General features: G+C 43.2%; 1 protein-coding gene across 1 annotated transcript in view; it reads right to left on the bottom strand.

The window, feature by feature from the left end:
• The window catches only part of STON2 (stonin 2), a 104,054-nt gene extending 92,741 nt beyond the window's left edge, over positions 1-11,313 (bottom strand). The window contains exon 1 of the mRNA XM_030558980.1: positions 11,139-11,313. The gene's annotated coding sequence lies outside the window, so the exon portion shown is untranslated. The remainder of the gene's footprint in view (positions 1-11,138) is intronic.
• Between the last annotated feature and the right edge of the window lie 722 nt (positions 11,314-12,035).

Raw genomic sequence — 12,035 nt, 5'->3', positions numbered from 1 at the left:
CCAAAGGATGCCAATCCCCGCACTAGGAGATGAATGAAAATGTAGAGGTCTGGGTATTGATTTGGTGAAGCTGTGCATGAGCAGATAAAGGGACAAGAAACACCACAGAAGCGGACTGTAAAGGGCTGGGACCTAGGTAGTCTTGCCTAGCAGTCACAGCTGAGCTGGCATCTACATATCAAGGACAGCTACAAGATGCAGTCCATGAGCAGGGGTTGGAGGAATGGCCAGAACCAAATGCAACAGACCCAAGATCAGATGTTGTACTAGGCTGGAACCAGAAGGCTAGTGTCAAGGTGATGGCAGAACCTGGAGATCAGAAGACAAAGTGTGGTTGGGAGTAACAGCAGGTCAGAAATCTATGTGTTGGGCCCTACCAAATTCACAGTCCATTTTGGTAAATTTCACTGTCATAGGATTTCAAAAGTCTTAAATTTCACAGTTTCAGATATTTAAATCTGAAATTTCACAGTGTTATAACTATAGGGGTCCTGACTCAAACAGGAGTTGAGTGGGGGTTGCAAGTCTATTATAGTGGGGTCACAGTATTGCCATTCTTACTTCTGAACTGCTGCTGGCAGTGGCGCTGCCTTCAGAGATGAGCAGCTGGAGAGTGGCGGCTGCTGGCTGGGTGTCCAGCTCTGAAGGCAGAGCCACCACCAGCAGCAGTGCGGGTGGCATGGTATGGTATTGCCACCCTTACTTCTGCACTGCCACTGGAGGTGGCTCTGATCCAGCCCCAGGAGTGGCCTGTGCAGGGGAAGATGAAGTTCTGCCCCTCTGCAGCCCTGCGGGGACTAGCAGCTGGAGACCAGTGCACAGTAGGAGCCCCCAGCCCTACTCCTCCCCAGCGTTCAGGAGTTAAGGGACCTTGGACTAGCTGGGTGTGTTTGCTCAGGGCTGACCACAGCACGCACACACCCTGACCATGTCGCACTGGGCAATCGCCCATGTCACCCACCCATAAGGCCAGCCTGCCCTCCCCAAAAGTGACACCCCCCCATACCATGCAACCCTCACTTCTGCACTGCTGCTGGTGGAAGTGCTGCCTTCAGAACTTGGTGCCAGGCCAGCAGCCACTGCTCGCTGGCCGCCCAGTTCTGAAGGCAGCACAGAAATAAGGGTGGCAATACCCCAACCCCTCTACAATAGCCAGATTTCATGGTCTGTGACGCATTTTTCACAGCCATGAATGTGGTAGAGCCCTATCTATGTGCGTGGCCAGATAACTTTCTGGGCCACCCTCCAGGATTAAATAGTACACTTGGGGCCACAGCATATTGTCACTCTGGACATTTTGGATAGTATTTCCTGCTGCGCTCAAACTCCACAGTATTCCCTGGGTGGACTTCTGTCTGGTGGCAATGTGGGCCTGTCAGCCCTTCTAGGCTCTACAACTCTGGGTTCTAGTCCCATTGATCCTTATACAGCCAGAGAAGGCAGCAGAAAACCGTAAACATCTAGAAAAGCACTTATAGCATGATCTTGTGTTAAAGGTAAGAGAGCTTTTTGGGCAGAGTTCTGGTTGTAAAAGGAGGCTTGGAATATTGAGCAAGGAAACCATATCCTGTTTGAATCCAACAGTTAGATTATATCTACATACAGCTTTTAACCCATGTTAACGTTTTCCTAGAGAAACTGCATTTAAACAGGAGTCTTGCTAGAAGGAAGCTAAAATCATTTGAAAACTTTGTGCAAATGGGATTGTAGAAGGTGGAATGGTCTCCCATGAGAATTAGTGGATGCCCCATTGCTTGAATTGTTTAAAGCTAGATAGGATAAAAACATCAGAAATTGTACTGCAGAGAACAAGCCTGCTCTGGCAGAGGGAATGACTGGAAGATCTAATTAGTCTTCTCCTACCCTCTAGTGTCTCGGAGAGCCAAGTCCAATTATGCAAATTTGTATGATGCTCGGACATTGTCACCCTCCTGGGGCAATCTACAAATAACCTTTTTGTTTTCACTCTCTATTTTAGATACTCTAAATACAGGAAGATCAGGCTGAATGGTGGTGTGGGTTTAGCCTGACCACCACCATTTCAAGGGAATAAAGAGCAACTGTATGAAAAAGATGGGGCAAAGCTTGCTTTTAAAGGACAGCCTCATGGGAAATGTTTTATTTGCAGTTAAAAAAAATCAAAATCAAATTCACACACAGTAGAAAACAAAAAAACATACACATTTTATCACTATTGTATGATCCTTTGCATGATTGTTCTGAAACGTGACAACGTGAATATAGTGGACACGAGGCTGCCTGGGTGTTAGTAACAAAGGGAAATGTTTCCAAAACAGGCTGTTGTGGACACATGGTTGCCAGATCCTCATTTTGGAAGAAGGCAAAACATTTCCTAGTAAACTGAGGCAGAAGGCAGAATTTTTTGCTATTGATTCTCTCTGGTCTCCTAGGCTAAGTGATGAGTAGACCAGGACCCAAAGACTTTCATTGCTTTGATGAATGGGGACAGACACCTTTGATGGAAGGGGAGAAGAGTGCCCTAGCTACTTCTAAACATTTCCCCTTTCTGACCATTTTGGTCTTGCCCTTGTTCAGTCTGAGCCAGCTGCTCTTTGCCATGTGCTGATCTCATTTAAGGCACTGTGAGATCTTTGTAATGGTTGTGGCTGTGGTAAGGGGGTATATGTACTGTGTGTTATTGGTGCACCATTGGCAGAGGAACCCATGGTGTCTTACCACCTACCAACATGCTCTCATGTAGATATTGGAGAGAGGAGAGGAATGGTGGCAGCACAGATCGCTATGAGATTATACAACTGAGAGTTTTTGGGGGAAAGTGGATCAGTTGCCTATTACCACGCTCTGGCTCTGGTCATTACTCTCCCAACAGGAGCCCAGGTAGTGCTGCACCACCTACACTGCGTGAGAAGGTCAGCAGCACTAAGTGCTCAGCTGTGTCAAATGCTTCATGGAGGTTACGTAGCATAAGCATTGAGATGTAGCTTCCACCTACTGCCAGGAGGAGCATGTCTTTTAGTCTCGTGAGGGATATCTCCATGCTGGAGCCCAATTGTGAAGCATGTAGGATACTGGCAAATGCCACTTGGTGCTAGAGCTCAGTGGTCAGTACCCTTATACATTCAGGTTCACCTGTACATTCAGCTGTCAGTCCTGATCTTTGGTTGTTCAGTGGGTGGAACAGGGAGAACATGCTGGTAAGCATTGTGCCAATCTGTTCTTTTAAAATTATACTATTAAGTGTTGTCCATGGTCTGAAAGATCAGCATGTGTCATAAGATGAAATGAATATAAATAACACAGTAGGAGATATTGGTCATTTGCTCCCATCACAGGGCATTATTGCTGAAGTAGACAGTCGCTGTTCAGGAGGGGACCAGAAGTGGAGCAGGAATGGGTGCTCTGCTGGGAAGGTGCCCTCACAGAAGGGAGTAGGCTCTTGGTTAAGAGGGCTGTTGAAAGTCACAGAAAGACATGGATAGGAGAAGCCTTTGATGACCACCTGACTTATGCTTGGCTCAAGTGAAGTGCTATGAAAGTTCTCCGTGTACGTGCATACTCACACAGAACCCACAAAATCTTCTAAAACTCAACCTCCCTCCGCCCCCCCCCAACTTCTTGCAGGGGTAGGGGAAAATTCCAGTTTTCAAACAAGATCCAAGAATGCAACTTCAGCTTTTAAAATTCCACATTTAGAAAAAGCCAACTGACCAACCCCTCCACATCAGTCTCCGTACTTGGAGGATTTGAAGTTACCAGAGGAAAAGGAAAGTGGTTGTGGTGAAGGCACTTTGCAGCTCCCTGCTTCACAGAGAATTTATTCAACCTTCACTTGCTTTGAGAAAGAAAATCTGCTGCCTTTTATTATTACTAAAGCTGCAGTCTCATCGATTTCCAATGGCAGACACACAATTAGCAGTAATTTGGGCATTCTGAATGCCTAATAATAAAATGCTTTGTATTTATACTGCACTTTTTATCTGATGCTATCAAAGCACTTTACCAAGGGGGGTGTCGTCATATTCATTTACAGATCAGGAAACTGAGGCATTGAGTGGGGAAGGTCACATGGCAAGTCAGTGGCAGAGTCCTGGACAGAACCCAGCTCTCCCGATTCCCAGTTTCTTAGATAACAGAACATTAGTGCCTTCCAAATGGCTGGACATGAACGCCATTCTAGACTACAGTTTTAGGAGCTGATAGGCCATATTTAATAGGAAAGTTAATTCCCTTTAATTCAAATCTAAGACCTCGCAGCTGACTTATGGCATGAGTGCTATATTCTCTCTTCACTGTAGAGATGTAGTAACATCATAAAATCAGTTAAAATCAAGGAAAGGGTTAGAGATTGAAGTTTCCTTGAACTCTTATTGCAGGAAAGGAGCAGACCCATTCTCCCATAACGCCTATTTCATTTTAGTAATCAGTGTTATGTATACACAGCTAACTGTGTGGTAGGCAATTAGATGTGTGAAGGCAAAGGGCCTTCTCTGAAAAGCTTAGTATTTGAAGAGCTTCTATGGATCATTCACAGGGAAAAGTTTTTGAAAGCACCTAAATCCAATTGACTTTCAATGAGATTTAGGCTCCGAAGTGCCTAAGTCCCGTTTGAAAATTTTATCGTGGACTCCTCAACATCTCAGAGCCTGATAGAGAGGCAGAGAAGCAAAGAGCAGAAATATTTAAGTGACAAATTTATTTTCCTACTACTTGATCCACCTTGTTGACCTGGATGTTTTTTTCTGGACATGCTACCCTCAAGGTAGCAACAAAGATAGGGAGAAAATGTGTAACAGTAGTTAGAGCAGTGGGCTGGGATTCCAGAATCTGGGGTTTTATTCCCATCCCTGCCCCTGTCTCACTGTTTCACCAGCAATCATACATACATCTGACTCCAGCATATTTCATACAGACACAAACAAAAATATTTAAGACAACATCCAAAATCAGCAGATTACAACACTGAGCAGTCTCAGTTTCAATTCCTTTAACTCTGACAAGGTTTCTGAAGACAAAGAATTAAAAGTTCAGGGTTGGCGCCTGTTTCAATGTGGTGTGGAAGAGCTCATTCCAGCTGGTTAGAGCAGCAATCCAAAAAGCCTGTGTCTTTCTCAATCAGTTTTAGCTCCAGGCACTTTCAAACCAACGGACTGGATTGAATGAAGGGTGTCTTTGCAATCTGCTTTGGAAAAAAAAGTGAATATAAATAGGCTGGTGCCAAACTCTGAACACACATATATACAGTGTGGTAGACCAAGGCAGCTGCCTCACTCAGAGACTTGGACAATTAAGTCAAATTGGAGAGATCACAATGATGGGTCTGTGGTTAAGAAGAAAAAAAGTACAAACCTGCTGAGTGTATCTTGCAATAGTTCCACACTCTGCTGTGACAGTGAATAGACAACAACTCGAACCAACAGGGTCTCTTCCCAGCCCCCAATTCATGCAGCTTACTGTACAGTGCTTTCAAAAGGAGGTCTTGGAGCGTTTGTCTGAAATGGTTCGAATGCACCCAAGACATGAGGAGGAGACATTTTCAGGGAGGTATTTCAGTTGCAATATATTGCAAATGACAGGGCAGAGGAAAAGTATAAGTAAAATCTCTTGACGGTATCTTTTAGGGTCAGCAATCCTTGAGAGCAGATAGTCAAATTGCTAAGAATTAAACACCATGGCCCAGTTCTTTTGTAACACCACTCCACTGAAGCCAATATGCTGGTAGCGAACTGTGCTTTAGAGTTTGACCAGCTCAAGTTCTGATTCTGTAGTTGGTAACATTTCTTTTCCTCCATAATGTTTAGCAGTGCAGTTTCCACATGCCCCCCTCCACATACCACAAAATCACCATGTAGTTCTGCAAAAGCAGTACCTTCTGCTCACGAGAGGGCCATGATTTAGACAGATGGAGAACAAAATTATTACATAATCCTCCCACCTCAAAAATAAACTGAAGATAGCATTAGCTCTGAGCTGAAAGAACTGACAGATGGTAAAACCAGTCCGGAACCCACAGGTGGATGGACTCCGTTGCCAGAAATGCCAGTTAGAACTTTGCATGAAATGAGCCTCAGAGCACAGCTCCTACCCGCTCAGTGAAAGGGAGGTTTCTTTCCAGCTCACCGGACAGGTCTGCTGTTCCCAGACCCCAAGAGACCATTTTGAAATTCAGCTGCAGATTCCACTGCTTGCTCTGGGGAGAAAATGAGGATGGCTGCATACTCCTACAGCCCCTTTCCAGGATCTTAAAGCACAGGTGCCAATTTTATCCTAGGTGACAGGCAAAGGAGTTACACTGGGGGTACACTGAGTTACATTTTGCCCAATGGCTTTACCAAGTCATTATCTTGCCACTCTTTGGTCAGGTGCAGCCACTGAGTTTCCCTCCTCATTGGGATGTTGGTTTAGTTTAGTCCCTGGGCTAAACCAACAAAAACGTTCCCCTTCTGGTGTAAACCAATGCTTATGAGGCCTACATAGCTCAACACCCCTGCTTTCCTACTGATAATTTTTGGTATATTAACAAAGCACCACTATGGTCCATAACTAATCAATAAGGGATGCATATGATAATGTCTTCTCTTATCACAATCTGTTTTTAACCTTCCATCCTATTCTTCCTCTACTCTTTCTGCTTTTTTCTGTAAAAATATATGAAGAGCAACAATAAATTTATCATTAAAAAAAATACAAATAAATGCCTTGCTCAAGAGGTCACACAGTCTCAGGGTGAGGAACTCAGGAATCCTGATGCCCAGACCCCAGATCTAACTACTAGACTGAACTGTTTCAATTTGATGTAATATCAGAGTTCCCTCCCAGGGCTGTTAAATGGAGCTTGTCACTCAATTCACTTTGTTTATATATTTTAAAAAGACCATTAGTGCATGATCTTCAACTACTGAAATCATGGGAACGTACAGCTTCTAGCTAGAGGCATATGTCTTCAGAGCAGACACTAGGGGTGAAATCCTGGCCCTATTGAGTTCAATACTGCATACTGAGTTCAATAGTAAAACTCCCATTGTCTTCACCCCTAATGTTCACACTTTTCCAGGAAGATTCCATGCTACACCCCAAAATGCAAACACAAAAGCTTCCGTTTCTGTTTCCCAGAATGCTGATCTATTTGGTCACACATACATACCCACTGGGTACACTGCCTCTGTATAGTTAACAGATTCACTTAAATGGGCCTGTGAAAAGGTTGTCCCCCTCCTGTGAAACTTGCAGTCCTCTGCTGAACCTTTTGTCAGCTTGTCCATGAGAAGATGGGGTAATTAGCAAAGTACAGTCATAAGACAGGCTGTCAGATGATGTGCAGTGTAAAGAAATTTAAGGATCAAAATCTGTTTTTGCCACAAATACTTTATGACACAACAAATAAATCATAAAAGCAACTTTCAGAGACTCTTAATCAATACATGAATAATTAATAGTAACTTGGCATTTATATAGCACCTTCTATCTCAAAGCAATTTAAAGATTAAGGTGACAAGTCCCACCACTAGAGCTGATTGGGAATTTTTTGTAAAAAATGGGTGGTCTGAGAGTGCCAGTTTGTCAAAACTGACACATCAATTTTGATTAATCAAATTGATAATCAAAACTGCTAGAGGCTGATCTCTGTTAAACTTAGGATGACCAGATAGCAAATGTGAAAAATCGAAACAGGGGTAGGGGTAGGGGTAAAAGGAGCATATATAAGAAAAAGACCCAAAAATCTGGACTGTACCTATAAAATTGGGACATCTGGTCACCCTAGTTAAACCTAATGACCCAGTTTCTGCATACTATTTCCTATCTAAACCTAGAAAGTGAAAGCATTTTTAGATACCCAGCATTAACATTGCATGCATATTATTTCTCATGCTTTGCAGAAGCCAGATTTCACATAGCCTCAGAGCTGAAAAGCAAGGAATATAAACAGAATGTATTTAACCCACCTACTGTCTGTATTTAACTCACCCACAATCTGTATTTCCCACACATGGGAACATTATAAGCCATTAGCTTTTAACAACAAGTTAGTCAACCAAGTAGCACAGACATGGGTTTTGGTCACAAATGAGATGAGTTTATTCTCCTTTATTAAGTGCCCATCGGGCATTTATCCAAATCACCACCCAACTGTGTATTAACACCATCCTGTATTTTAGAGACGCATAGCACTGAAATAACAGGAGGTTCTGGAGATAAGGACCGAGGTACATTGGCAAAAGCTCTGGAGAGACCAAAGACTCAAACAACTGAAGCGCTGCAGATCAGGATCGACGTGTACAGGCACACTTGCAAGAGAAAACTTGACCAACATTTGTTGTCATTAAGCTTAAATACCAAGGTTTTCTTTGGTGCATCCTAACATAAATCAACTGAAAAATAAGGTTAAAAGCTAGCTGTGATCACTGTAGTTGTGCATTTGCATTCCTGTATCTAGGTAGTTCTTCGTGTTGAGGGCTGCCACAACGCCACCTTTCATTAGGGTGACCAGATGTTCCAATTTTATATGGACAGTCCTGATATTTGGAGCTGTGTCTTATATAGGTGCCTATTACCCCCCCACCTCTGTCCCAATTTTCCATACTTCTGTTTGGTCCTGCTACCTTGAATGAGACTGACCTGTCAGTGGGGATTGCAGTGCTGTTCCACCTACTTACTATTGCCGCTTGCTTTTTATTTGTGATCTCCATGGGAATATCATTAAAACTTTTTAATGTTATTTAGAAATGGATATAAATGAAATCACTGTAACCAGCACAGGCCAGAAGTGTTGCTATGACAGGTTATTAAATATAGCCCAGGGAAACCACCACCTATAAAGGTCACACTTGTGCAAACTTGCTAGTGTAGAAATAACCCAGCCACTTGGAAAACTAATCTAATTTGGGGCATTTTATATGCCCTGTATATGGCATAACCCAGCATCGTTTATCTCAATTTAGAGTAAATATTAGCACTGGTGGAATAATCTCAAACATATTTGCAAATTACACAAATTTGATTTGCTACTGTTCTTGGGGACATAATACTGATTACTTGAGAATATTGGAACAAGCTCTAGAACTCACAAAAGTGTTTGTGAAGTTCAAAAGTTCTGTGTGTATGTATTGGAAGACAAGTATTTTAGGGAGCAGAAGAAATACCATGCAATCAACCAAATGCCATAATCAGTGAATTAACATTTTGCAAACAACCCTATAATTTGAAAATTATTTGCCCACTCCATTATGTATTCAAAGCCTACATTTACACTAAATTTACTTGGTCCTGCCTCAGCGCAGGGGGCTAGACTTGATGACTCCTCAAGGCTCCTTCCAGCTCTACATTTGTATAATTCTATGATTAGCAGAAGTTAGGAATGATTCATAGATGAATCACAAGCCAAAAAAAATGCCTGCATTTGTTAAATTTTTGCCTCAACAAATATAATTTACCATCATTAATAAAAATGCCCTCAAACTAGTTTCATGAAAGTTATTTCATGGGATAATTTCCATTTAAAAGTCTGACTGGTGCTAGGAAAAGGGGAAGTGCAAAGTATTACTTGATCCAGTCATATGGTCACATTCTAGCTTTTGGAAAAAAACAAAACGAAAAAAACACAGCAGGCTTAGTACAAGTAAGACTCTGCTAACAAGATTAAACAAGGGGAAGCAACCGGAAAGGGAAGGTCCTTGGACAAATTAAAAGCAAAATAATCAGAAAGAGTCAACATGTGAAAATGCAACTTTAGTGTGAAACTGACATTAACATGAGGACATGGGGGCAGTGGAATGGACAATGTAAAGATTTTCCCCTGTGGATGGACGGACAGACACATATGAGAAATTGCAAATACTTCAGACATCAAGCAACTTAAAGTTGAAAGAATTAGGAATGCAGAATTTCCATGTGTGTCTATGTGTGTGTATACACGTATTTGTGTAATGTACACACACACACACGTGTATACACACAGACACATATGGAAATTCTGCTTTTCTAATTTTTTCAAGTTTAAGTTGCCTGATGCCTGAAGTATTTAAAATATCCTGTAGTAACATCAGTAGCAATCATACCTACAGGAAATCATTAAAATACATTTCTCTGGAATCACGAAGGAAACTCCCCACCCCCCCCAAATACAACACATGAGTAATTGCATAGAGCAGCTGAGAAAGAGGTGGATGGGAGCAACTTCCACATATCCTTTATAAGTGACTCATTAACCCTTCCCTCCACACTGTAAAATAAACCCCTGATGTTTATACAAAAGAGATAACATACTCTATATTACTGTAAGATAAGAACTCATTTGGTAGCTCAAGGGTTGCTAGTCTGCACGTAAACGACAATCATCCTATACAGGTATCAAAAGGGTATAAGAGGTTGAGGAATGGTCAAAGAGAATATAGCTGGGAGTAATGGCATGAAATTGAGGCAGGGAAATTTAGGCTGGGTATTGGGAAAAACTTAGGTCTGTGAGGAGTCTCCAAGGGAAGCTGTGGAAGCCCTATCATTTGAGTGGCACACAACGTATAAAACGCTGAAGGGAGCAGTCTTGCCCTGGCCTCTGGAAGATGACAGGGTGATTTTAAAAGATCTTTCTCATCTCTAATTTCTAGGATTCCTTTACATGTCTCCACTCCAACAGGACTGTAAATCTGATCCCTGCTCTCTCCCCGGTCTCTTGCCCATCAAGTGACTTTAAAAGAATGAGGTGTGATATCTGCTCTTGGTTTAGGGAAGAGAAATCTCCACCCTTTTTACATTTTTTCCCATAGAGCCGAGCGTATTCCCTGGAGAATTTCTAGGCTAGGACAACGTGCAGTGCGTTCTATAAAAGATATTAACAAACGCACCTTGCTAGGCTATAACAATGATCCTCGGCGTGTGTGTGTATTGTAAAGAGCTATGCTGCTGCGTGTGTGTGTGTGTGTGTGTGTGTGTTATAAAGGCTGCTGTGCGTATTGTAAAGAGCTGCTCTGCGTGTGTGTGGTAAATGATACACTTCCGAGAATGCTAGGTGGTCAGTAGTGAACAGTGGTTTCGGAGGAGGGCTCCGAGGAGTAACGATTGTCCCGGGAGACGCCTTCCCAGTCTCCACCTGCCCTGCCTGCTCTAGGGCACTTTCTGTGAATAAAGCCAGAGAGACCCTGCGGGGGGAGGAGAGGTCACATTACCTTGGAAACCGCTTAGAGAGTCCTCAGCCACCGCAAGCAGAGCAGGGGAATGGGCGAATCAAAGCGCCAGCAGCAGCGGGAGGAAAGTTGAACAGCAGGCTATCAGGTCAGGAGCAGCAGCAACCCAGGGAGGGAGGCACAGAACCGCTGCCTCTGAACGGTCCCTTAGTGAGGATTCCAGCTCTCTCCTCCTCCCCTCCCCTTTAGAGGAAGGGAGCTTTGCAAGAGCACAGCCTGATTGGGCAGCATCCTGAGCCTGAGGAGGAGAGGCAGGGAAAATGGGGATTGGCTGGAGGGGGGAGTGGAAGGGGGGGTGTCCCCTCCCCTCTCTCACCCAACACTGTGGTGCTGCTGGGCAGGCTCTGGTGCCCAGGTTCTCACCTCTGGGGTTCGCTGCTCCTCCCCTTACAGTCGGTGAGCTCCTAGATTTGCACAGGCAGGTCTCAGATCTCACCCTGTTTATCAAGTTTCTTCTAATGCAGGGATGGAATGTACAGGCCCTTACCTGGAGAAGTCTTCTGGGGTGGGGGTGGGGAGAAGAAATGGGGCAGGTAGTAAATTCACAGGTAAATGGCAAAGCCTTTCTATAGATTATAAAATAACATAGTAGCATTTAAACCAACTCCAGATTCCTTGTTCACATCCCTCCCATGTCACTGTTTTGAGTTTTCAATATAAAAAGAAGCTACATGTGTTAGTAAAATATTGTAGCTAAAAATATCACTTAACATTATGGTTGGGACACAAACAGGTGGTTAAAAGCGAGTGAGTCAGTGTTTAAATGACTCTGTCAAGAGATCTAGAATCAGATTTTTATTCCCTTGCTCATAATATTATTAATCCCCTCACCTTTTTTAAACCCTACACTTTGGATCCAAAAGCTGTTTTCCTACAACC

This window comes from Gopherus evgoodei, chromosome 4 (genome assembly GCF_007399415.2).
Source record: "Gopherus evgoodei ecotype Sinaloan lineage chromosome 4, rGopEvg1_v1.p, whole genome shotgun sequence".
NCBI classification, from domain to species: domain Eukaryota; kingdom Metazoa; phylum Chordata; order Testudines; family Testudinidae; genus Gopherus; species Gopherus evgoodei.
The sequence above is the reverse complement of the archived record's forward strand: the minus strand, read 5'-3'. Positions and strand labels throughout refer to the sequence as shown.